General features: G+C 43.4%; 1 long non-coding RNA gene across 2 annotated transcripts in view; it reads left to right on the forward strand.

The window, feature by feature from the left end:
• Positions 1–1,151: 1,151 nt before the first annotated feature.
• LOC141420893 (uncharacterized) overlaps positions 1,152–27,024 on the forward strand; it is a 36,404-nt gene continuing 10,531 nt past the window's right edge. Inside the window, exons 1-3 of one of the 2 annotated variants that reach the window (XR_012445607.1) lie at positions 1,152–1,288; positions 19,472–19,641; positions 19,815–20,287. This is a non-coding gene — a long non-coding RNA (uncharacterized lncRNA). Of the gene's footprint in view, positions 1,289–19,471; positions 19,642–19,814; positions 24,174–27,024 lie in introns of those variants that run through there. The other variant, XR_012445606.1, reaches the window with a different exon arrangement.

The raw sequence follows: 27,024 nt of genomic DNA on the forward strand, positions 1-27,024 counted from the left end.
CATTTGTTTGTGAGATAAGGTTGAGTAACTGGAATTTTAGATGTGTGCCACCACACCCAGCTTGTTTTTGAGATAAGGTCTCCATAACTGGTCTGGCCTTGCACTATGATCCTCTTACCTCTGACTCCTGAGTAGCTGGGATTACAGATGTGTGCCAACTCACCCAGCCATGAGACACTTCTTCCAGTTCCTGGTCCCAGTGTCTTTCTATTACACCACCATCCTGACCTCAGAGTTCGGTTTCTCCTCCTCTTCCTCATTCTCCTTCTTCCTCCTCTTGTGGTGGTACTGAAGTTTGAACTCAAGACCTTATGCTTGCTGGGCAGGCACTCTACCACTTGAGACACATCCCAGCCCTTTTTGCTTTAGTTTATTTTTTAGGTAGCATCTCACTTTTGCCTGAGCCAGCCTCAAACTGAGTTCTTCTTCCCATACTTCTTCATAGCGAGAATTAGCATTTGTCATCACGTCTGGCTCACATATTGAGATGGGATCTTGTTGACTTTTTGCCCAGGTCCTATCTGGGATTACAGATGTGAGCTACCACGGTGCTGCCTTCAGGTTTCTAAGCCCAGTGCAGTAGTTTCTAAGGCCAGGTCTGTGTGACTCCACTACACCACGCTCTTGTGTCCTCTCAGTCATAGACAAAACATGTTGACTAGTGACCAGGCCACTGGGAGGCTGTCAGGCAAAAAATAACCAGCTATGTGACCTGTGAGCAGGTGTTTGAAGGCTGCTTTCCCTCTAAGAGAGGCCCAGAGCCCAAGGCTGCCAGAGGTGGGGCCCTGGATATAAAAATGGGTTTGCATGTGGCATGAGGAGCTGTGGACGATGTAGCTAGTCTGGTGGTTTTGGAAGCAAACACTTTATCTGTCATTCTACTCCCAGCTTATCACCCAAAGGCTAGCTCATGCAGCACCTCCATTTCCCCAAAGAAAGGCCCGGCCACACTCCAGGCTTCATTCTAGGCAGACACAGCAAGCCACGTGGAGTATTGATTCTAGTCAGAAGAGGCAGGACATCAACAGTAATTAGGTAAACATGCATTGTGTCACACAGGGGTAAGTTTATAGAGAATAAAGGAAGGAGGGGGTATATGGACTGAGAGGGAGGTGTTGTAATTAAATAGGGTGGCTAGGCAAAGACCTGAAGGAGGTGAGGAATGAGCCATGTGGATATCTGGATGGAGAGCATTTTAGGAAGAGAGATCAGCAAGTGCAAAGGCTCCGGGGTGGGAGCACACCCAGCGTGTTTGGGAACTGCAAAGCCAGTGTGGAGCAGGAGTCCAGTGAGTAAGACTCACCTGACTATAGGTTGGCTCTTCCGTGTGGGTCATGGCTAGTGTCTAGCCATGGCAAGACAGGCAGACAGACAGAGGATTTGAGAACTCTCAGTTTCTCTCACTTCTCAGGAATATTTCCTGGGAAGGGGACATGGCCCCTTCCCAGATGGGTCCCAGCTTGGACCCAGCCACCAGCATCAGAGTAAATCTGCTCCACCCTGCTCTCATACTTTACCCCTTTTAGATTTATCCTCTCTTCTCTTTCTCCCAACCCCTGGTTTCGGGTTTTTTTTTTTTTTTTTCATTTTAGATTTTTTTCCTCCTTCCTTAAATCTGAAGTGTCTGGTGGTAGAGAAGTTTGATGGGAGAAGGGTTGGGACTCAGGATGAGGAGGAAGGTCAAGTATTAGATTCCTGTGGCTGCTGTAACAAAGAGACATAAGCTGGGCGGTGTAAGACAACAGAAGGGCACTCACTTACCGTTCTGGAGGCTGGAAGTCTGAAATCTGTTTCACTAGGCCGGAAACAACATACTGGAAGCCACCTTTCCTCTGGAGGCTCTAGGTGGGGAGTTCATTCTTTACCTCTCCAGCTTCTGTGGTTGTTGGATTCCTTAGCTTGCCTTCTCCTGTGTATGAGTGTGTGTGCATGTGTGCGTGCATGTGTACGAGTGTGCGTGTGTGTGTGTATGAAATCTCTCTCTGCCTCCCTCTTATAACAAAAAATTCTTAAGACCTTAAATGTGCTTGCATTCAGGGCTCGCCCTGATGATCCAAAATAATCTCCCACCTTAAGATCCTGAATTTAATCACTTCCACAAAGACCCTGTTTCCACAGGAAGTCACATCCACGAGCTCAAGGGATTTGGTTGTGGTCATTTTAGGGCAGCCAAAATGTCCCACCATCAAGTCCAGTCAATTTTCCATTGTCATCCTCTTCTGCACACACTGACTTAATACTATACAAAGTGCAGGACACTGAGGAATTGCTGTAAGCAATGCTTGGAGACGGCAGATAATCAAATAAACCTCAGTAACGTGCCACTTTGTCACCATGCTAAGTGCTGTGGGAGCCTGTAATTGGGGCTTTCCCAGGTGAAGAAACTGAAGGTGCTTCCATGAGGTGTTTTGAGTCAAAGTCTAAGAGTTAGAATAACCAGAGGGAAGGAATCGAGCTGTAGGCAGAAGGGGCAGGTGGCAGAACTGGGGTAAGATGGACACTGTGCATAGGGTGGACTAGTGGTAGGGACCAAGGTTTCAGGACTTGGGATGAGTCTGGAGTAACCCCCCTCACACACACTTTCCTTCAGGCCACTGCTCAGTCCAGGGCTTCTACCTCCCAACTCCCGACTCAGGCTCCCTCCACTGCCTGCCCAGTGTGGTGTGTGGCTTAACAAGGAAACTCCCATAGCTCAAGGTTGGGACCAAACCTCTAAACTTCAGTCTACAAAGTTTTAAGAGCCCAGGGTATAGCAGGCATGGTGTTGGGAGTTACAAGGAAGAGGACAAGAAAAAGACAGTGATCTTGTTATGGGAATCTCAAACAGAGACACGGGACATCAGGGCTTTTCAGGAAGCAATATTTATTAGCATGCTGGCAGCTCTTCAGTGGATTCACATCCAAAGGCTGAACCCCGAGAACAAAGCGGGTCTCACCTTTATATACCCTTGCAAGCAGGTTACAGAAGCAAAAAGCAAGGTTTAACCCACATATGGTTGCTTGTGACTCTGTTGGCTACTTCACCCCCAGTGCTACATGACCTTCTTTACATTTAGATTTTTAAGTTTTATCTCCCTGCTATGTCATCCCCTCCCCTCTGCTACATTATCAGAACACACACTTATTTCTTTTTTCTTTTTTTGGCCCTCCTCCCTGCTACTTCTCTTCCCCTGACTCTTGAGGCAAGGGCTGTACCGTGGAGGGGGAAACACCAAGGCTGAAGGCTGAATTGTCTTCAACCTGGGTTGACTCTCACTTCTGCTGCTCACTGTTGATGTGACATTGGGAGATCGCTCTGTGCCGGAAGCACCAACTCCAGCTACTACACTGTATGCCGTATAGTAGGTCAAGTGCCAGCAGCCCTCAGCGGCATGCATGTCTGACTGGGAGTGGAATAAATGAGGTGGCTTGTTCCCTCTCCTGGGCAGAAGCCCACAGGGCTTGGTCTAGGTGAGTTTCAGGGCCATATGCTACCATGTGTTTCCCAAGTGGAGACCCCATGCTAGCACAGCTCTGTAGGAGATGGCAGGCAGGCAGATGAGACACATGTCCTGGGAGTGTGGACCCATCTAGCCTTCTTTCCCTCCTTTGCAAAATATTCAACACTGTTTACAGAGGACCTTCCTTGATTAACAGAAGCTATTCTAATCTTCCAGGATGCTCCACATTTGGGAGTGCTCTTTTGAGCAACAATTTTTACCCACATCTTTGTTGTTTGGCTTCTATGTAGACACCTTTACTGTTTTTTTTCTAATGGGAATGGCTGTGGTCTGTTCATAGAACCATTCCGTGTAAAAATAGAATGGTAGAGTCAGACACCCTAGCCTGTGTTTAGCAAATCACTACCCCACTAAGTCTCAATATAAAGTAAGGCTATAAATCCCCATGTCCTTATAAGGTTTTTGGAAAAGTTCAGTGACTCTGCACCCAGGCCCTGTTTTTACCCTGTCATTGTGCCCAGCATGCAGCCCAGGGGGGGTGGGAAGGAGGGGCAAAACTTTGAGCATTGATTGGTTAACATCTAGCATTGGCAGAGCTTTGCTATACTGTGATCCCTCCCTTTGCAGCTGTTGTGGGGGCAGCTAGGTTAACCGTCCAGAGGTAGTCAGGTTTGGTTTTCTTTTCCAACCAGAGCGACTTTTGAACCTTCAGCTCTGTCCCCGCTCTCTCACCTTTTAACATTTGGGCGGGGGATTTTGCTCAGAGTGTGAAACAGGCTTCTGGATCTCCCAGAGCCTCATAGGTGTGAGTGTTGTATTTGCTCTTGGTTGACAAGGACACTTTGTGACAGTGGAGGCGTTGGGCTGTCAACCTTCATGCCCTGTGTTTTGCAGGTTACGGTGGCCTGGGTTTTACAGTCTGTGAGCATTTGGTACCCATGGGAAATCCCAGGTTTGGATTTTGGGGTAGGGTGTGGAGCAACCCCAGTGCCTAGTTACTATACCACCAGTCCAGCAGGGAAGGGAGGATGGTAACTGAGGAGAGTGATGGAAAAATGTGTGAAGGAGAGGGGTCAGGAAAGGGCTCACCTTACAGTACAAAATCTGGGTGGACAAAGGGTCAGGAAATTCACTCCAATTTTTAGAGTATGTGTGCAAGGCACACATGAAGATACGATAGGGCTCACAAGTACAATGACTCTTTGAGTCTCAGTTTCTTTATTCATTAAATGGGCATCATAGTACTCACTGCAGAAGGTTTTTGGTACCCAAAAGGTTTTCACAAAATGTTAGATGTGGGATGAGCTGGCTCAGAGTTCACAACCATTATCAGCCAAATGGTTGTTCCTATACAAGCTCTGGACAACTCTTTGGCTGTTCACAGTTGTGAATTCTGAATAAAATATTAAAAACCCCAATAGAAGAGCCAAATCTCTCATGTACAGAATGCCATATAATTTATGTAGATAATCTGCCATCCGTGGCTGGGACGTGGGAAGCAAAACTCCTCCTCCTTAAGTGTGGGCTGCACATGGTGATTTCCTTCCAAAGAGGAGAACATGGAAGAGAAGACTGATTAACGCTACCTCAGCCAGGTCACAAAGACGAGACACAGTAGTGATAAGTCACACTGGTAGTGTGTGGTCTTGCACAAGGTGATGAGGAAGGCAGTACCTCTGTTATGTCCTCCCCAAAGCACATAACCCCAGTACAGCCACGAGGAAGTCATCACCCAGATTCCAATAGAGGAGCATCGTGCCAAACACCTGACATTACCTGTCCGCAAGCCTCAAAAACCGTTAAAGGTCTTCAAAACAAAGGATGTCTCAGAAACTGTCACCACCAAAGGAGCCTGAGGAGATGTGACAGCTTACATAATAAGGTGCCCTGGCTGGGATCCCAGAACAGAAAGGAAGGACATCAGGTTAAAACCAAAGAAATACAAATAAGGCATGAGCCTTGGCTAATTATAACACATCAATATCAGTTCTCTAATTACAACAAATGCACCCCACTAATGTAAGTGTTAGTAACGGGCAATTGGCTGTATGGTATAGGGAGACTCTCTGTGCTATGTTCTCAATTTTTTTGGTAAATCTGAAAATGTTCTAAAAATTAAAATTTATTTTAAGATATATGCACATACACACATATCTCTATCTATCTATCCATCCATCCAACCATCCATCCATTCATCTGTCCCATCTGTCCATCTGTCTGTCTGTCCATCCATCTTATCTATCTATCTGTCTAGGAAAGCTAGATTGTTAAATATGTTAACAATTCAATTGGTGTAAAGTCCGGACAGTTCTTTGTGTTATGCAACCCTTCTGAAAGTTTGAAATCATTTTCAAAAGAGTTGTGTTATCTGCAAAAACAAAAACAAACAACAAACCCCACAATTTGGAAGGTACAGAATGCAGGGGGTCTTGCTATTGGAAGGAGGAAAACAAGTCTGCTGAGGTCCCCAGGGCTCATCCCAGTCCACATGGTAATGGGGGCCTAAAACTCCAGGGAAGGGTGGAGAACTTAGAGGTCAGGTTAAGAGCTGCCAGAGCAGCTCCAAGCTGAGAAGGAAAGATCTCAGGAAGAAGGGAGCCCCAAATCTGCCCACAGATTGCTCTTAAGTCTCTAACTAACTCCTACACTCTGCGTGAGCAAGGTGAGCCTCCAAGGAATCAGCACGGAGCGGCAAGGCAGAGGCTCAACTTTTTTCTCCAGGGTCAGAATTCCAACTTCTCATATTTTTGTTAAATTGCTTCTTTTGGGGAATTCACCCATTTCATCTGAATTATCAAAGTTGTTGGAATAAAATCATTCAAAATATAACTTACTTATTTTTGTATTTTCTGTGGAATTTGTAGAATTGTTGTCTTCATTCATTCCTGATTTAGTAATCCATTGCTTTCTTTCCTTTTAAAATTAATTTTGTGAGATTTTTATCAAATCCATTAATTTTAAGACAATCAGCATTGGTAATTTTTAATCCTGTGCATCTGTCCATAAATTTCTGCTCTTACCTTTGTTACATCCTTCCCTGTCTTTCTTTTTTAATGGCCATACTGATGGTTGAACTCAAAGCCTTGCTCTTGCCAGGCAGGTACTCTACCACTTGAGCCACACCTCCAGTCCTTTTTATTTTGATTATTTTTAAAATAAGGTCTCACTTTATGCCCAGCCCAGCCTGGACTACATTTCACAGAGCTGGGATGACAGATATATGCCACCACACCAGCCATTGGTTGAGATGGGGTCCTGTGAACTTTTTGCTGGGACTGGCTGCAAACTGTGATCCTTCTGCCTCCTGATTAGCTAGGATGACAGTCTTGAACCACTGTACCTGACTCCTTCCTTCTTTCTTTGGGTTTGATTTACTTGCCTCCTTCCCTTGCTCTCTTCCTTCCTTCCTTTTTTAATCCTCTTGAGATGGCAACTTAGACCATTGATTATCAGCTTTTATTTGTTTTTAATTTATATGTCTAAGGCCATAAATTTCCCGTTGGCTATGGTTTTAGTTTCATTTCACAAGTGTTGTTATGTCTATCACTCAGTTAAAAATATTTTAATTGTACATTCTGATTTCTTGAATTATTTAGAAGTTATTTGCTTCCTAGGCAGTTGAAGATTTTCTAATTAACTCATTTTTATTGATATGAAGAATGTCCTCTGAATTATTTAAACTTAAAAGTCATTGAGGCCTGATTTATGGTCTAGCACGTGGTTAATTTCGATATTTGACATTTCTGATGCCATTGAAAATGGTATTGTTGTATACATTCCAGTTTCTGATTATTTGTTGCTAGTATATAAAAACACAATGGATTTTTGTATATGGATCTCACAACTTGTTTCCTTTCCTGTTAACACTTAATAGTTCTAGGGCTGACAGAGTGGCTCAAGTGGTAGATGCTGGCCTGGCAAGCATGAGGCCCTAAGTTCAAATCCCAGTGCCACAAAAAAAAATTGCATGGAGGTATAAAAGAGGAATTGGAGAAGAGTCTAGAATAATAGGGAGAATGACAGAAGTCATTGATCATGACTGTGCGGGGTGGGGGGGAGGCTGATCTAGGATACGTAAGGAGAAAAATGCTCAGTGACTAGTACAAAATACATAGTAGAACTTGTGGACTGGAAGAATACAGGGTTAGAAGAACCAGAGGTCCAAGTGTAGACAGAATATGTATTTTGGATATGAATGATATACAATGCAGTAGGATAAAGACAAGAGGTGAGAATTTGAGCGTGGGACATATAAGATCTCCTGAGAGAGTATCTGTTGATTACCAGGTAATGTCCACTACAGTTATAGTAGTGGGACTTACTGCTGTTGGGTAGATAAGACTTACTGAACATAAAAAGCATATGTACAAGCCAGATGTGGTGGGGCATGCTTGTAATCTCAGCACTCTGGAGGTTGAGGCGGGAGGATCAAGAGTTCTAAGCTGCTGAATGCTGATGGCTCACGTCTGTAATCCCAGCTACTCAGGAGGCAGAGATCAGGAGGATCATGGTTTGAAATCAGCCAGGCAAATAGTTTATGAGACCCTATTGCTGGAATATTGAGAAATACTAAAAACAATGCAAACATGGCTATCTTCAATAAAAGAGCCAGAGGAAAACAACACACATGGCTGGCTGCCCACCTCAATGACCTTCTCAATAGTGTCCAGCACCTTCCCCCATTCCCCCTTCACAGTCATTTTTTCTAATGCCCATCCCCCTCCAACCTCTCTTTTCCCACTATGGGATGCTTAAAATCCCCAGCCTGTAAGAGAGGCATGCTCTCGTCCCTCCCAGAGTGTTACTCTGATGGCCGAGGGTCCCTCTCAGGTCTCCTCTCCCTAATAAAGACCTGCTGCTCGTAGAGGTCGCAGATTCTTTCTTGTTCTCTCTCTTGCTTCTTCATTTTCCTTTCACCTATCATGAAAAGACCCATTACAAAAAAGGGCTAGTGGAGTGACTCAAGGTGTCCTTGAGTTCAAACCCCAGCATTGGAAGGAAAGAAAGAAAGGAAGGAAGGAAAGGAAGGAAGGAAGGAAGGAAGGAAGAAAGAAAGAAAGAAAGAAAAAAAGAAAATTGGCCAGGTGTATTTTCTGCATCTGTTGAGATTTCACATGGTTTTCCCATTTTACTCTTACATTGAGGAATTTTCACGAACTAATTCAGCCCAAAGTCCTGGGATAAACTTTACTCAATCATGATATGTTATCATTTCAATACCTTGTTCTGTTTGTTAAAATTTTTTTTAAATTTTTGAATCTGTGATCATAAGAGATGTCTTTAATTTGTTTTTGGTTTTCTCCTAATAAATGTCGGTCTTATTTTATCAGGGTAATGCCCGACTCATCAGATGAATTGGAAAGTATCCTTTTCCCTTCTCTTCAATTTTTGGGACGAATTTATGTAGATTCGGCATTATTTCTTCCTTAAAGTTTTCATAAAATTCACCTGTGAAGCCATCCGAGCTGAAGTTTTCACTGGGGGAAGTTTTTAAGTACAGTTTCAAACTATTGAGTAGCTATGGGGCTGTTGAGGGTATCTACTTCTTTTCGAGTGAGCTACGGTAATTTCTGTTTTTCAAGAATTAGTTTGATCTGGGTATACAGCTCAGTGGTAGAGTGTCTGCCTAACATGTGCAAGGCCCTGGATTTGATCCCCAGTGCCACAGAAGAAAAAAAAGATAACCAAGAATTAGTCCATTTCACCTAAGTTTTCAGATTTTTTGATGTGAAATTCATAATATTGCTTTATTATCCTTTTATCATCTGTAGAACCTGTTGAGTAATGTCACCTCACTTTGTGCTGGCAATTTGTGGCTTCTCTCTAGTCTAATCAGTCTAGCTGGAGATTTATCAACTTTACTGAGATCTCACAGACCCAATTTTTGGTGTTACTGATTTTTCTCTATTTTTTGTTTGATTTTCTTTTCAGTTTCATTAATTTCTACCTTGATCTTTATTGTATTCTTTGGAGTTTGTTTGTATTATTTGGAGTTAATTTCCTTCTTTCCTTTCTTCCTTCCTCCCTCTCTCCCTCCCTCCTTCCCTCCCTTTCTCTCTCTTTCTCTCCCTCTCCCCCTCCTTTCCTTTTTTCTTTCTAGCCACCAAAGGAGGAAAACTACTTACTTGGCGTTGCTTTCCTAGCACAGGCACCGAGTCCCCTGAAATTCCCCTGAAGAACTGCTGAACACATCCCACACAGTTTCAACTGTTGTGTTTTCATTTTCATTCAGTTCAAAAGACTTTGCAATTTCCTTTCCTATTTCTTATTTCACCATGGGTTTTGCAGAAGTATAGGATTTAATTTCCAAACATTTGGGGATTTTCCAGGTATCTGATATTAATTTCCAATTTATTTCATTATGATTACAGAACACACTTTGCACAACTTGGATCCTTTGGAATTTCTATAGACTTACTCTTTGGCTCAGAATATAGTATATCTTGGTAAAGTCTCTGTGTACCTTGAAATGAAAGTATATTTTGCTGTTAGGTGGAATGTTCTATAAATGTCAATTGGATCAAGTGGATTGCTAGAACAATTGCTAGTAGGAATGTACAATATTCTTACTCATTTTCCATCTACTTAGTCCATCACTTACTGAGAGAAAGTTAAAATCTCTAACTGTAGTGGTAGATTTCTCTACTTCTCCTTGCAGTTTCATCAGCTTTTACTTTCTGTATTTCGAAAGCACATAAATATAAAGAACTGGTTAACTGATTAATTGACCCCTTCATCATTGTGTAATGACTTCCTCCATCTCACATAATAGTCTTTGCTCTGAAATCTACCCTGTCTGATGTTAATGTAGCCATTCTGGCTTTCCCTTGACTAGTGGAAGCAGTCTATCTTTTCCCGTCTTTTAGTTTTAACCTATGTGAATCTGTATATTTACAGTGCATTCTTTTTGACAGCATATGGTTGGATCTTGGTGTTTTTTTTTTATCCAATCTTAAATCTCTGCCTTTTAATTTGGGTATTTAGATCCATTTTATTTAAAATGGTTACTGATGTGGGTAGGCTCTAGTCTATCATCTTGCTATTTCTTTTCTCTTTGTCCCTTCTGTGCTCCTTTTTCTTTTTCTTTTTTTTTTTTCTGCCTTCTTAGGATGAGATGAGTATTTTTAAATTATCCTTTGTTGGCTTATTACCTATAACCCTTTGTTGTTGGGTGTATTTTAGTGGTTGCTTTGGGGTTTATGGTATGCATTTTTAACTTATCACAGGGCACCTTCAAGTGGCGATACCACCACTTTATACATAGTACAAGAACTATACACTGGGCACCCGTGGTACACACCTATAATCCTAGCTACTCAGGAGGCAGAGATCAGGGGGATTGAGTTTCAGGATCAGCTGGGCAAATTGTTGGTGAGACTCTATCTCAAAAATACCCAACACAAAAAAGGGCTGGTGGAGTAACTCAAGTGGGATAGTGTCTGCATAGCAAGCATGAAGCCCTGAATTCAAATCCTAGTACTGCTCCACCCCCCCCACGAAAAAAAGAATTTTACAACAGTATACTTGCATTTCTCCCCTCCCAGTCTTTGTGCTACTTTTGTCTTGCATTTTACATTATTCTGAATCCCACAATATACTGTAATTATTTTTGATTCGACAGTCGTTATCTTCTAAAGAGACTTAAATGCTTCTTAGGAACACGTGTATTTATTAGCATAGTCCTCCTTTCTAAGCACGCTTTATTCCTTCATGCAGATTCAGATTTCCATCTGGAATCACTAACCTTCTGCTTGCAGAATTTCCCTGAACTGTACTTGCACTGTACTTCTGCTGGTGAAAGTTCTTTAAGCTTTTACGTGTCTGAAGATATCTGTTTTATTTTTATTTGAGACAGCTTCTTTTGCTCAGCATATAATTCTATATTGTCTGGGTTTTTCTGTTAGTGCTTTGAAGATGGCATTCCACAGTCTTCTTCCTTCTGCTGAGAAATCTGCTGTCATCTTCATTTTAATCTCTTGTGTGCACATAACAAGTCTAAACAGCACAGCAGTGGCTCTGGTGTGGGCCTCCAGGCTGCAGCATGTCATGGCAGATGGCATCATGGTAGGGGGGGATGGAGGTGTCACATTGAAAGACAGCAAATCAAAGAACAAAGAAGTCAACATTGCCACACTGATGACCAAGCTTCCAACACACAAACCCTTGGGGGACAAACTCGAGCCATACCAATCCCCTTCTAGGTATCCTGGGGACAGGCAGAACTCACAAACCCTAGCATTTGGAAACACTACTCTCTCTCAAGCAATGAGATTGTGCAATGACTTCTTATATTTAAAATAAAAATGTTTCTCTTCATTATGAAGCAATTTGGAGGTGCAGAAAGTTTGCAAAGAAGGGAAAAATCACTCACCCATAGACCCATGAAATAACTGTTTTTGAAAATGGTGTGACTTCCATGTCACACTATACTATGGTGAACTGAGTGTTCCAATGATAATGGAAAGCAATATTGTCTCTGGAGTCCAGTGTTGACTTTGTAGCATGTTAGTTGTGTGACTTCAGGCAAGTTTCTTCCCTCTTTGAGCCTTAATTTACTCGTCTGTGACAATAGAGTTAATGAAGCTAGTCTCTCATAATTGCTATGGTTATTAAATATGGTAATGAATGATACAAACTCAGAGTACTACTTCCTGCACAGTAGAAAATAGATACTCATTTTATTTATTCAACAACTATGTATTGGGTACCAGTCTCTGTGCTGGCTTTGGGGGTGCAAAGATGAACTGGGGGTGCCTGTCTAGGTGCTAGAGGAGGCAGATGAGTCTCTGCTATTTGGTAGGAGGAAAACCAGGAGGCAGGGATGGCTCCCAGGAATGTGGCTATTATTCATCTTTTCCAGATGGTAATTGCTACCGATCTAGGAGTGGGGATGAGTCGCACTGATACCCAGTTGTCCTCTCCTTGGCTTGGTCATGGAAAAGACAGGGTCACATACTTCAGCTGGCTCTCCCAAGTAAATCCGGCCTTCAGTGAAGTGAACTATGGAGTAAGGTCTTAGTCAGGGCATAGATCCCATACCTTAATGTACATCAAAGACTTTTAATATACCTGTGACCACTAACCCTATAAATTGGGTTCTGGAAACTTCCTCTAAGGAGGAGATCTTTAAAACAGGACAACTTCACATGCAAAATGATATGTCAAAATCTGTTTAAACAAAATGTATACCCTGTAACCCCATAATTTTACTTCTAAAAGTCTGTCTAAAGGAAATAATAGTACAGCCACCCCAAAATTGTAGGGTTTAAGGATGTTTATTACAGTGTTTTAAGTGAGAACTTTTAGTCTAATGTCAATAAGAGGAATTGGCTAGGTAGACTGTGGTATTTCCAGAAAACATTCAACACATTGAACAACTAGTACAAATAAGGGATCTGAGAGCCCCTCTCTTGCCAGATGTCAACCTCTGTGGAAAAGTTGGGTAGCCTGGCCTGGAGAACAGACTGGGTACCACACCAATGGCCATGCTCTTCGTTGCTAAGCTGAAAAGTCAACTAGGACTCAGAGCAGGATTATGCAGATATTAAAAAGATTGTGGTGCAAATGTCTATGCATTTGTCAAGACTCACCAAACCACAGATTTAGGATCTGTAGGGTTTACTGTATGCAATTATATCCCAATTTTTAAAACTACCATGGTACAGAGTAGTGGTAAAAAGTCTGTATTCTGAACTCAAATGAATCTGTATTGGAAATACCAGCCCCATCTATTCCCTGGCAAATTATGTAACCTTTCTTAAGACTCACATTTTCATCCATAAAGTGAAGGTAATGATAGTATCTGCCTCATAGGACTGTTGTGAGGATTAATTAAGATGATTAATGAAAGCTACCTCAACACAATGCACAACATTTAGTTTTCAGTAAATGTTTGACATCATTTGATAATATGGAAAAATACATATATTTTAATATGAGATGTAAACAGTCAATATAAAGTGGTATGATTAAAAACATATATTTTTAGAAAATAGCTTAATCTATATATAAAATAAAGTGGGAAGAAAATGCATCATATACACCAAGCCATACTAGAACTGTCCGGGATGAGTGGGAGAGGGCCCTGTGCCTGTCACGTGTGATGCTGTCACATCCGTACATACAGAGCTTCTCTGTGCTGTGATATGGCCGAATCGACAGTCCCATCTGAGTTGACATTCGTGAGAAGCAGGATGTCATATGTCAGTTACCACTGGACAACAGATCACACAAGTGCTGCTGAGGTTGAAGTTCAATTCCATTGGTTTGCTTGTTCTTCTTATTCACAGGAACGTTCTTTGACACTCATCTGGCTCCTGGGTCTTGCTCTGGGGCTAGAGATTGTCAGGGCAGAAAAGGGAGTTGGGGGGAGGAGAAAGGGGGGGAGGGACTTGCAAAATGTTCTTAATGACTTGAGTTAACAGAGGCACCTTATAACTTATCAAGAGAGGAAATAGGCGGGGCCCCATCTTTTATCAAGAAACCACCAAAGAAAAATGTCAACTGTGGGGGTTTTTGGGGTTGGAAAAAAACTCTAGGGTTAATTGATCAATGTTTCCTCTAACTTCTGTATTTTAAAAAACAATCAGAATGATAATGCTTAACTTTTTTATTTTTCATGGTACTGGGTCTTGAACTCAGGGCTTTCACCTTGAGCTACTCCACCAGGCCTTATTTTTTTGTGTGAAGGGTTTTTTTGAGATAGGGTCTTGTGCACTATTTGCCCAGGCTGGCTTTGAACCACGATCCTCCTGATCTCTGCCTCCTGAGTAGCTAGGGTTACAGGCATGAGCCACTGGCGCCCAGCAATACTTAACATTCATTGTGCACTTATTGTACTCCAGGCACTGTCCCAAGCACTGCACATAAGTTAGCACATTTCATCCTCATAGCTGACCTGTGATGCAGACACTATTTAACCCCCTTTTACAGACTAGTAAACTGAGGCACAGAGATGCTGTCATTTGTCCAGGATACATGGCTAGAAGCAGCACAGGTAGAAGCCATCCCAGGTAGTTTGACTTCAGAGTCTGCATGCTTAGCCTCTGTACCAAACTACATATAAGCTTCTTGATGTGAAGGCACGAATATTAAAAGAATACTTTGTCATATAACAGAGGATCACCCTGTGTACTGTCTGTTTTAAATGGTGAAGTAATTATTAACATCAACATTTGCCACCTACCTACATGGACAACCAGTTTACCTCCATGAGTGTATTTCATTTTTACAACATGCTGGTGCTGTGATGTCCTGTACTGTGGTGACTCTTTCCATGTGGGCTTTGAGAACCTGACAGGTAGCTAGTTTGAACTGAAATGCACAGTACATATAAAACATCCTGTATTTCAAGGACTTTGGTATTTTAAAAAGAATATAAAATACTCCCTTCACCTTTCAAATTTGATTTCATGTCAAAATGATAATATTTGGATTAAAGAAAAGGTGTTAGAATGATTAATTTCATTTGCTTTTGTTTTCATTTTTATTCTTTGTGGTGTGGGTACTAAAGCTTTAAAAATCACATGTGTGACGGGCTGCCGGAATGGCTCAAGCAGCAAAGCACCTGCCTAGCAAGCGTGAGGCCCTGAGTTCAAACCTCAGTATCACCAAAAAAAAATCACATGTAGCCTCATGTTACATTCCTGTGGGGGCAGTGCTGGCCTGGAAGGTAGGTGTTGCTGTCTGTCTCACTTTTCAGATGAGGAAACAGAGGAATAAAGGGATAAAGTCACTTGTATGATCAGACAGCTTGGAAAGGGTGGAGGAAGCATGGTCACGCAGGCCTCTGACCCCCACCCACCACACCTCTGTCCTTTTTGTCTTTCTCAAGTCTAATCCACACTGGTCAGACAAGCAAATAGTGAACAAGGAGCATTCCTGGTTCCCTGGGTCACAACACACACTGTCACATGTGGTGGAAGGGACCAGCTTCCATTACTAGGCTCTGAGGCTCTGTGCACTGTGACAGCAGCAATGGTCACATGCTGAAGCCTCCCTGTGTGCCAAACACTGTTCTGGCCACTTTATAGGCGATGCATCACTTCATCCTTGTGCCAACTCCTAGAGACCGTAGTCGGTGGTCCTGGTTTGGAGCCTGTTGCCAGGGTTACAAGGGCAGTCTGTGGTCCAGCCAGGACTCAGTCCTGACTTTATCTGAGCATGCAGTTTGTACCATTAAACCTGCCTGACCAACCTAGACTTGGTGGGGAGGGCAATACTCATGTTCACAGCATAGAAGTGACAGGTGACCTACATAGGGCCAGAGTGATGTGGACAGGGGACTTCAAGAGCCAGTTGTACTGGGACTCATGAGCTACAGTGAGAAAATAGCATTTTCAGGTCACATCAAGAATCCAGTTGACTTCAGGCTGCAGAGAAACTCCTGCATAACCTGGTCAATATGCTAACAGGAAGAAGAATGTGTCCTGGGCAGGTACAATCCGGGTCTTCTTGGACTAAAATCTTGAAGGGTGTGTGTATTCAACATTAACGTCTTCTAGAAGGGTCTGACTTGGTCGGTCCCAGGGTGAGGAAGACATCCTGGAAAGATGAAGAGCCTAGGGAAGTCATTCACCTTCGCACGAGGCAGACTCGTGCCAAATTGGGTGGAATGATTCTGGGGATAGAATTCACTGCTCTGGTGACAAGAAAATTGCAGACTATGTGACACCAAGAGGTTTCTGTGGCAAATGAATGAGCGTACCTTCAGAAAATGCTTTGCCCTTCTGGGATCTTTCTCTTTGGCTTTGTCTCTGTGGATCTTGGACTATCTCCAGTTCTGGATCTTTCTTTCTGCCTGTTTTTGGAACCTAGTGCCAGGAACTACTGCAGCAGCCCTGGGTAGGTAGTGCTAAGAGTGGTGCAAGGTCCACACTGCCAGGGAAGGGTTTTTCTAGGGTAGCATGCCATGGAATCTATAGATAATAGGGAGAACTCTGGCTTGCTTTGTTTTGGAAAATATTGTTTAAAAAAAAATTAAGTCAGGAATGGTGGAGTGGCTCAAGTGGTAGAGCACCTACCTAGCAAGCAGGAGGCCCTGAGTTCAATCCCCAGTACTGTCAAAAAAAAAAAAATTAAGATTCAGTCATGCTTTTTCTCTGCTTGATGGAAATCATTTCTTCAGGATCTTATCATCTCACAGAATTCACAAAATCAAGGTTCGGGGTTTGGCAAGCTGTGAAACAGACCCTAGACTGAGGTTAAGTCATCAAGATAGAGTTGTGCTGGTCTGTACATCCTCTACACCGAGACTTCCCAACCTCAGTGCTCGTGACATTTTGGTCTGGGTAGGTCTTTGTTGTGGGTAGCTGTCTAGTGCACTGTGGGGTGTTTAGCAGCTCTGGTGTCTTTTCTGTACAAGTTGATGTCTGGAGCATGCCCCACCACCAGATAGGACAGCCAAAAATGTCTCCTGACCCTGCCAAATATGTCCTGGTTGAGAACCGCCACTTAACACAGTCAAAGTTTCTTTCAAATTTCAGCACACAGCAATTACAATGGGAATACAAAGAAGAGAACAAGTGTTTCTTTCTGTGCATACCTGAGGTATTACAGTGAGGGGGCGAGAGAAGCATCCATTTTTAAACCCATCCATGTATTTCATGTAGAATGTGGTTCAGGGCAGAAGGACAAAGTCAGGCCTGAATTCAAATCCTACCTCTCTCACTTACTACTTATCTGATCTTCAGCAAGTTGCTTTACCTCTCTTGGCCTAGTTTTCTCATCTATCAAGTGGGAATAAGTATTAGTCCTAGGTGCAAGGACGACAGGAGATATCGGAAGGTCAGTGCTTGTAGCAGCTTAGTATACATTGAGGGTTATAGCTAGAAGTCAGGCATGTTCTCTGCTCCTTGAGATCCCAATAAGATGAGCTCAAGGGCTGGGTGCAGTAGCTCAAACCTGTAATCCTAGCTACATGAGAGGATCTTAGTGGGGATTGGAGGTTCATGGTTCTAGACCAGCATGGGCAAAAAGTTCATAATACCCTCATCTCAACCAATGGCTGGATGCAATGGCACACACCTGTTAGCCCAGCTATGTGGAGAAGCACAAATAGGAGGCCAGCCTGGACATAAAATGAGACCCTATCTCAAAGGGGTGGGGAGACCTGGTGGCATGGCTCATAGCAAGGGTGAGGCCCTGAGTTAACTCTAGAACAGAAAAAAAAAAAAAGTGAGCTCAAGCCTTGAGCCTCAGCCTTTGTGCCATCTGAGCTCTGCTGGAGAGTGTAAGCTCACTCTGCTTTTCCCTCCATCCAGGCTTCTGTTCCCAACACGTGTTTTCTGCTCTGCTCATGGGAGGCAATCTCAGGTCTGATTTCTACCAAAACCATGATAGAAATTAAATTAAAAAGTAAAAAGTGTGACTCAAGTGGTAGAGTCCTTGCCTAGCAAGAGCAAAGCCCTGAGTTCAAACCCCAGTACCAGCAAAAAAAAAAAAAAACCACAGCAAAAATTCTGTTGCATAAAACATCCATGTGTATGATAATCGAGTCACTGAGAATGAAGGGCTCAGACACTAGGCCACAGGGTGCCCCTCGCTGACACTAATTAGACATGCACCAAGATACCGCTGTTTTAAAGTCAGGTTGATCAGACTGCCATCTTGGATCCTGGACCTCATGTTTTAGACGTGCCTCCGTCCTTTCCCACAGGCTACTCCCTCTCCCCGTATTTCTTTATCTTTTATAACATTCTTTTATTATCTTTATAAGATCATGGCTATGGAAAGCACCCATTTGTTTTTGGTTGCCTGCCTCCCCCCACCAGAACACCAGCTCTTTGAGGGCAAGACTCTTTTCCACATGTGCCCCAGTGCTTGTGCCTTGTGACCACCTGAGCTGCCTGGACAACACCAGACCTTCCACCATAAAGGTAGCTCTGCAGATGGTGTGGGGTTCACCTAAGCCCTCCCCCATCTCCTGACTGTGTTGGACAGGATGTCTAGCTTGAGGTTATTTGCCAGTGAAGCCCGTCCCACTGGGTTTGATCCAGTCTTTCTGACTCTAGACCTACAGGAACACATGCTACATGCACAGCCTTTGACTGGCAGCCCTTTGGGGAGCAAACGGGGCTGGAGTGTGGTCTAATGGGAATCATGGGGCAGAAAAGGAGTAGCATGAACTCGATGCAGATCTAGAGACACGTAAGTCCCCCTCTAGAGTGCTTGGAGACTTGGAGAGGGACCATGACTTTCCCCTGGGTCTGTGAAGCCTAGGGTAAACCCAGATAGCTGGTGCCTTGGGGACATCCAAGACACTGGTATAGGGTGATATTTTTCTTTGTAAGGATGCTCAAATAAGGGCTGTATGGTGGGAATTTAGCTATGGGGAAGGGGACTTAGAAGAGGGTTGTGTCCACTGTACTGAGCATCTGGGACCCTGGGGTTTTGACTTCTGGTGGTTCCCAGCACGGAGTAATCTGTGGCCCATGATGAGAGAGGTGGTGGCAGTAGGAGAGCCTTTTCCTAGGGGTGGCCACCAGGTGGCGCCCTAAGCCAAGTACTGACCGGTTATGCAGTCACCCAGACAACGTGTTCTCCAAGCCACTTCCCAGGAAGTGACTCAGCAGGGATGACTTCATCCCTGGGTGTTCTTCAGGACGGTGGTGCAGACAGCCAGGGGCATGGGCATCATCTCATTACAGCTGAGCTGATCTGGGGTGCAGGACACAGTTGGGGTGGGGGGTGGGTCTCTTCGGTCAGTCTTCATTCACCAGCATTCTAAGGAGTAACTGCAAGGGGCAAAACACTGCGTCTGGCCCAGGGGACGCTGTGGGCATTTCTTTAGAGACTCCTGGCTGGTCCCATTTGTGTCTGGGCAGTATGGCGGGAGGGATGATGGGCATGACGGCCATGGAAAATGATGCCGCAGTCCATACCAGCCCAGCCTACGGTTCCATCCAATTCTCTTTCTCCTTGGAAACTGGTCACCGCTTATCGTCTGTAATAAATGCCATGGCTCTGGCATTTATTACAAACTGCCCTGTAGTCTGCCAAGCTTTAACTAAGTCCGTTTCTTATCTTCACAGCTGTGGAAGGGAAATACATTCTGGTCGTATCTTCTTCACTGCTATTATCTGACCAGCTGCCTTCCCCAGCACTCAGCTCCATATCTGGACCATTGACGTGTTCAGTAAGAATCTGTGTGCCATCTGCAAGGAGCTTGAGAGCCCTGCCCGGCAAGCCCTGAATGTCCCAGGTATTAATAGTGATGCCAGAGATCACTGGGGGCAGGGCGGTGCCTGGGCTGGACTTAGGGTGGTCAGCGGCTTTGCTTCCAGAAGCAGCCATGTCTAGGCAGTGGGTGGCATAGAAAGTTCACCTCAAGACCACGGCCAGATTCATTATCACTCCCTTGGCTCTGTATTTCAGATGAATGTGGATTACTTGATTGCAACAGCGTGGACAAGGGCTCTCCACTTATCAGCTACTGGATTGAAATCTGGTGATAGAGGAACACAAGGCAATATCATAATGAAGTAATGATATTCATTATTCATCCATCTAAGCATTCGTTCATTTGTTGAGCAACTACGACATGTCACCTACTGTGCTGGGTAATGAGATGCAATAAGCATCTGAAACAGACAAGGCCTCTGTCCTTTTTGAGTTTAAAATCTTGTCAACGGCAATCAAATTATTGCACAAATGCAAAATGACTGCTGCTGTGAATGCTGTACATGGTGACACGAAAGCAAGTTGTGGGAGAACTGAGCACAAAAAGAAAGCCCCTCCTCCATACTGACTCGGCAGGGAACTAGTATGGAAGCTGATGTCCAAGCAAAGCCAGATGTGATCTCCGCCAAGATCACCTGCTTCCACTCCGATGTCGCCTGTCCCGAGAGGTGAATTGACTGAATGCTTTGTATTTGAATTTGGGGGATGGAGTGCCCCCACAGACAGCTGTACAGAAGAACTCTACCCCATTATGGGTTTGATCAAATAGCAAGATGTTCAGATGGTCACCACTCCCGTCATTTTAAGTGGGAGGGGCCACTAAAAATAGGGAGATGGAGTTGTATTTAGGATGACCAACCTGTTCCTGTTTTCCCAGGACTTTCCAAGTTTCAGCACTTGAAAGTCCCATCTTCTGGGACTGTCCTGGTTTTAAAACTGGAAGTCCCACATCCTGGGAACCCCCTCAGTCCTGGGCAAACCAGTGCAGTCAGTGACCTAGTCTCTGTTTAACAGAATCTGCTTCTCAGCTTCTTCCTCTGTAAGATGAAGTTTGGCTAGAGTCGGGGTTCTAGAGTTGGGGTTCTAGAGATGGGGTTCTCAGACCTGTCTGCTGACTAGAATGATCCAGGAGGCTCTTCAAGAATACAGAACCCAGGCTCCCCCTCCAGAGAGTTGGGTAGGGTGAGGCCTGGGTGTCAGTGACTTTTTTTTTGTGGCAGTACTGGAGTTTGAATTCAGGATCTCAAGTTTGCTAAACAGGTGCTCTACCTCTTGAGCTACTTCGCCAGCCCTTTTTTGTGTTGAGTATTTTCAAGATGGGTCTCACCAATCATTTGCCTGGGCTGGCTTTGAACTATGATCCTCCTGATCTCTGCCTCCCAATTAGTTAGGATTACAAGCATGAGCCACCAATGCCTGGCTTGTCAATGACTTTTAAAAGATTCCCAGATGAGGTTCCATGAGGCCAGGACTGAGAATCATTGCTCTAGAAAAATCTCTCCTTGTCTCTTCCTCTCTCCTTGCTCCCCTCTGTCCTTTCACCTCCAGCTGTCAGAGTAGGTAACGCTGATTCCATCCAGCTGTGTTCCCTAGTCTTGGATCAATCTGTTGTGTGGTATGGGGCAAGGAGGTGGGGGTTGGGAATCGCTCCAGGCTCCAGGGGTTCTGTCTTCGTTGGACTTAGGAATAAGCTCACAAGACATATATAAGGCACACACAGGTAGATTTATTAGAAAAAGAACAGGCTGCAGCTAGAGCAGTGCAGCGGAGCCTGGAAACTGGTGGCTCCCTGCTGAGATGAAGGCTGGGGCTTTTTATGGATGCTTTAACTCTGGGTTAGGGTAAGGGTTAGGTGGGTTCTTTCCATTGGTCATGGATTCGCGTGCCTGGGCTCTCTTCAATGAGCTGGTGTATTTGCCTCTTATTGGTTGGAAACAAACTTAAGAGCATCCTATCTATCAGCCCCATGGCAGATTTATGAGACCATGTATCTCCTCCTCAAGCTGCAGGGCTCATAGTGCTCTCCATGGGGAATGGGATACTAAATCACTCATCTGTCCCTTAAGTTCCCAGACCCAACAAATCAATGCTATTTCTCCCTCTGTCCCACCTCTATCCTGCCTCTCCTTTCCCAGCCCTGTGACTCCTCACTAGAGAAACTGAAAGAGATCTCTCCATGTGCTGTGCCCAGAAGTCCTTTTTCTCCTTCTCCAGTGTGCACTCTTCCCAGGTCAGTCCTCGGTACAACACAACACAAGGGCCATGTGGCTGCCAGGAGATGCTACTTTCCTTCCTTTGTTAGTGTCCAGAGGCTGGTAAACAGCAGTCTGCTTCATACACTAATGTTGGGGGCTGGCACGGTCCAGGCCAGGCCCCTCCTCTACCTGATATTCTAGAATAGGATCTAAATCACCTCAGTGCTGATGATGAAGGACTCAGTATGTGGAAGAATGTTCCACATGCTTCATGGTTCCCTTCTTCTAGGCCTCCAGCCCCAGCCGACAGCCTCCTTTACACGAGGCTGAAGATGGCGCTTTCATCCACTCAACTAACTATCCAGGTAAAACATCATAAAGGGATCTTAACTTCCTTTCCCACAGGACACTTCCAGCAAGCTAGTGCTGCTTCTAAAGCATCCCCACTGCCACCAGCTTGGACTAAACCCCATCATCCCTCATCTAGATAATGACAGGAACCTCCAAATTGGCCCCCCTGCTCTTCTGACTCATTCCTAAAAGTGATAGTTTATTTTATTTATCTTTTTTATTAGCATATATTAATTATACAAAGGGGTGTTATTATGATATTTTCTACATGAGCATCCTGGGTCTTGGCACCATCTGTTAGAATGAAAGAGGCATGGAAGAGCAGAGAGAAGGCTCAAACGCTAGCACAGGGTCTATTGTTTGGGAAGGAGCCCTGAGGAGGGGGACCCCAGCAAGAGAGCTGGAGCCCACAGCTGCTTACAGACTTGGAGTAGATAAAGGAGGCGGGTGGAGAAGCCCCAGGAAGGTCACTGGATGGGATAATCTTCAGTGACCCTCTGACCCTTCAGAGATAATGGCTTACAGGCGGTCATTCCATCCGGGCCAGGTGGGGAGTTTCTAGTAAATGGCTTCAAATGGATGTCTATTTTCTTTAGGATTGGGTAGAGTTTTCCAACATTGCTTTCTTTTATTCATCCTAACAATGTACTTTGAGGGTGATATTTTTAAAAACATAAATTATGTTATCAAGTTTAATTTGCCATATCAACATACTAAAAAAACAAAGATCTTGGAGTCTTTGCTCCCATTTCTTGTGTGGGGAACAGGAAATGCTTCTCTCTCTCTTTTCTCCCCCCTGTTCCTCACCTAATAAACTTTACTGTTACTTTTACTAAATCTTTGCATCTTGCTTGAATTCTTCTCCTGCCAGACACAAGAACCAAGGTTATTTTCAGGGTCATTTTTCTGGTAACACACTTGGCACCATGATTCGGATACCAGGTGTATCACATCGTGACTCAGATACCAGATCTCATGTCTGTTTCGTTGAGATGTGTTTTGTCACCTACAGTTTGGATCCTTCTCTGAGGCATTTACAGTCAAGCTCTTAAAAACGTCTCTATCTATGACAGCATCCTGATGGGCAATCTCTCTGGTGCCTGCGACTGCAGCTCCCACTATCACGGACCGCTGGACAGACCTGAATACTGAAAGGTGACTTGTCTTCCTCCCTCACTACAGATAGAGAGCAAGGACCAGAGGCTTCTGACTTAGGCCTATGTCCCATGCCAGCAGGAAGCCACTAATGACAGATTATGACTCCCCTTTTCCCTGAAAGATGTCAGGATCTCTAGTCCTTGAGTGGGGAACAATGGTAGCAGGTAGGTATAAGTGGAGGCCATAAGAGAAGACAAGGAAATTATATATTTGAATAAGTATTTAAAGGGCCAGACTGTGACATTGGAACAAGGACAGCCAAAACAACTAGCCCCCTTCCATCTTTTAGATGCTAAAGTTACAGGAACAGGGACACAAAGAGGAGCTACCTACTTCTGCTTTCCTCTTTGAGATGTTAAGGAGCTGCAAGGATATTGGATGGGTGAAATTGTCAAGTCTAGGAAAGGGAAGTTCTAAAGCTATTGACTCTGTGACATGGGGGGGTTGTGGGTGTGATTTGAGAGGGTGACCTCCCTGTTTTGTCAACCATCTCAGCCACCCAGACCCACTATCTTTGACCACGTGTATTTCTCCAGCTCTCCAGCATAAAACCAGGAGTTGGGGGCCACCATTTTGAGTCTTTGCTTCCATTTCTGGTGTGGGGAACAGGAAATGCTTCTCTCTCTCTTTTTCCCCCACTGTTCCTAATAAACTTTACTATTACTTTTACTTAAAAAAAAAAAAAGAAATATCTTATATGATCATCATGGTGGGTGTGGGAGCAGAAAAAAACAGTTGGCATAGTTTAACTTTCATTTATGATTAAAATTCTAAAAGCGAGCTTGGTGCCAGTGGCTCATGTTTGTCTTTCTCGTAAAGATCAGGAACAAGGCAATGATGTCTACTGTCATTATTTTTATTCAATGTACTAGAACAATGAAGCAAAAGAAAAAGCATACATATTGCAAAGTAAACATAAGACTTCCTATTAACAAACAACACAACCAATTACCAAAAACCGTAAGGAACTGACAAAGAAAATGAAGTCTTATATGTGATTTTAGCAAGGCCACAGTATCCAAAGCTAATGTACAAAAATACAAATAAAAATACTATTTGCAATAGCACCAACAAAACCAAATTCTTGGGAATAAATTTAATAAAATATATGTGATATCTTAAAGCTAAAAAACTATGAAACATTGCAGAAAGAAATGAAAGAAGACGTAAGAGATGGAGAGATGTACTGTGCCCGTGCAGCAAAAGACTTAATATGAGCCAGTCCTGGTGGTTCGTGTCTGTAATCCCAGCTGAGGCAAGAGGATCTTGAATTTGAGACCAGCCTGGGCTACATAGGGAGACCCTGTCTCAAAACAAAATAGCCTTAATACAGTAAGATGTCATCTTTCCCGAAATGGACCTAGAGATTCAATGCAATCCTAGTCAAAGTCCTAGCAAGGTTTTTGGTGGATATTGAAAGTTGATTCTAAAATTTATATGAAAACACAAAGGTTCAAGAATAGCAAAACTAATTTTGAAAAATAATTACCCACTCACCTGTTTCAAGATTAAAATTAAACTACAATAATTGTGATAGTGTGATGTTAGCACACAGACGGACGTGGAGCTGTGGAACAGAATAGAGTACAGATGTAGACCTATGTACATGGAGCCACTGGTGTTTGACAAAGGTGCTGAGGTAATTCAGTGGGGACAAAGGTGCTGTTTCCAACAAATGATACTAGAACAACTGGACCACCACATGAAAAGCAGTAAACGTTGACCCTTACCTCACTCCATATATAGACATTAATTTGGAGCCAATCATAGAACTAAATGTAAAAGATAAACCCAAAAATTCTAGGGGATAATAGCATGAAATCCTTTTAGTTAGGCAAAGATTTTTAGATAAATCATGAAGAACTCAAGTCATAAAGGAAAAATTTAGGGGTGAATTCAACTATGATATAAGAATTTTGTCACAATATACCCCCAACACAACAATAAATTTTTAAGAATTTTTTAAAAAGAAAACTATTGAGCCAGGCACTGGCGGCTCACATCTGTAATCCCAGCTACTCAAAAGACAGAGAGCAGGAGGATTATTGTTCGAAGCCAGCCCAGGCAAATAGTTTGAGAGAGGCCTATCTTGAAAAAACCCACTACAAAAATAGGGCTGGTGGAGTGTCTCAAAGTGAAGGCCCTAAATTCAATTTCCAATACCACACACACACACACACACACACACACACACACACAAAGAAAATTTAATATATTGGATTTTATCAAATATAAATGCTTTTCTTTAAAAAAGGCCATGTTAAGAAAATGAGAAGAAAATTCTCAGATTGGGAGAAAATTTTTGCAAAGCATATTTCCACATATCAAGAATGTGCAAAAGATATTAAGAATATGTAAAAACTGCTACAGCTCAATAGTAGACAGCAAGCTTAATAAAAAGGGGAAGAGGACAAAATTTGAACTAACACTTCAAAAGTTATGGAAATGGCCAAAAAACACAGGAAGAGGTGCTCAAACAGAAAAGTGCAAACTGAAGCCACATTGAAATACCATCACACGCCTAGTAGAACAATTAAAATTAAAACAAGAATGACAATAGCAAGGATGTAGAGCAACTGGAACACCACTGTATTGCTGGTGGGAATGCAAATAATGCAAGCACTTTGGAACACAGTATTTCTTTTTATTTATTTATTTATTTATTTATTATTCATATGTGCATACAAGGCTTGGGTCATTTCTCCCCCCTGCCCCCACCCCCTCCCTTTCCACCCACTCCGCCCCCTCCCTTTCCCTCCCACCCCCTCGATACCCAGCAGAAACTATTTTACCCTTATCTCTAATTTTGTTGAAGAGAGAGTATAAGCCATAATAGGAAGGAACAAGGGTTTTTGCTGGTTGAGGTAAGGATAGCTATACAGGGAGTTGACTCACATTGATTTCCTGTGCATGTGTGTTAACTTGTAGGTTAATTCTTCTTGATCTAACCTTTTCTCTAGTACCTGTTCCCCTTTTCCTATTGGCCTCAGTTGCTTTTAAGGTATCTGCTTTAGTTTCCCTGTGTTGAGGGCAACACATGCTAGCTAATTTTTTAGGTGTCTTACCTATCCCCATATCTCCCTTGTGTACTCTTGCTTTTACCTTGTTGGGAACACAGTATTTCTTCAAAAGATCAACACACACTTAGCATATGACCCAGCAATTCATCCTGGGTATTTACCTAAGAGATATGGACACACATGTCCATGCGAAGATGAATGTGACTATTCATAGAAGCTTTATTCCTAATAGCCCAAATGTCAATCAATGGGTAAAGGGATGAATTATGACAGAGTCATAGACTGGACTACCACTAGCAACAATAAACTGTTGCCGTATGGCAACATGGATTAATCTCCAAAGCACTGAGTGAGAGAAGTCACACAGCAGTGGTTATAAATAGTATATGGCTTTTTACCAATGGGACAGAGAAATGAATCTGGGTCAGAGACTAGGAGTGTGAACAGGGACGGGCAAAGCAGCCACAAGAGAGGTTTTTGGGGATATGAAAATACTGTATAATTTGATGGCAGTGTAAGTATTTGTCAAACATCATCAAAATGCATACTTTGGAAAGTTGAATTTTGTTGTATATAAATTCACTTCAACAAATCTGATCATTTTTCTTTTTTGTGGTACTGGGGTTTGAACTCAGAGCCTTGGGCTTGCTAGGCAGGCACGCTACTACTTGAGCTATAAAC

This window comes from Castor canadensis, chromosome 2, assembly GCF_047511655.1.
Source record: "Castor canadensis chromosome 2, mCasCan1.hap1v2, whole genome shotgun sequence".
Lineage (NCBI taxonomy): Eukaryota > Metazoa > Chordata > Mammalia > Rodentia > Castoridae > Castor > Castor canadensis.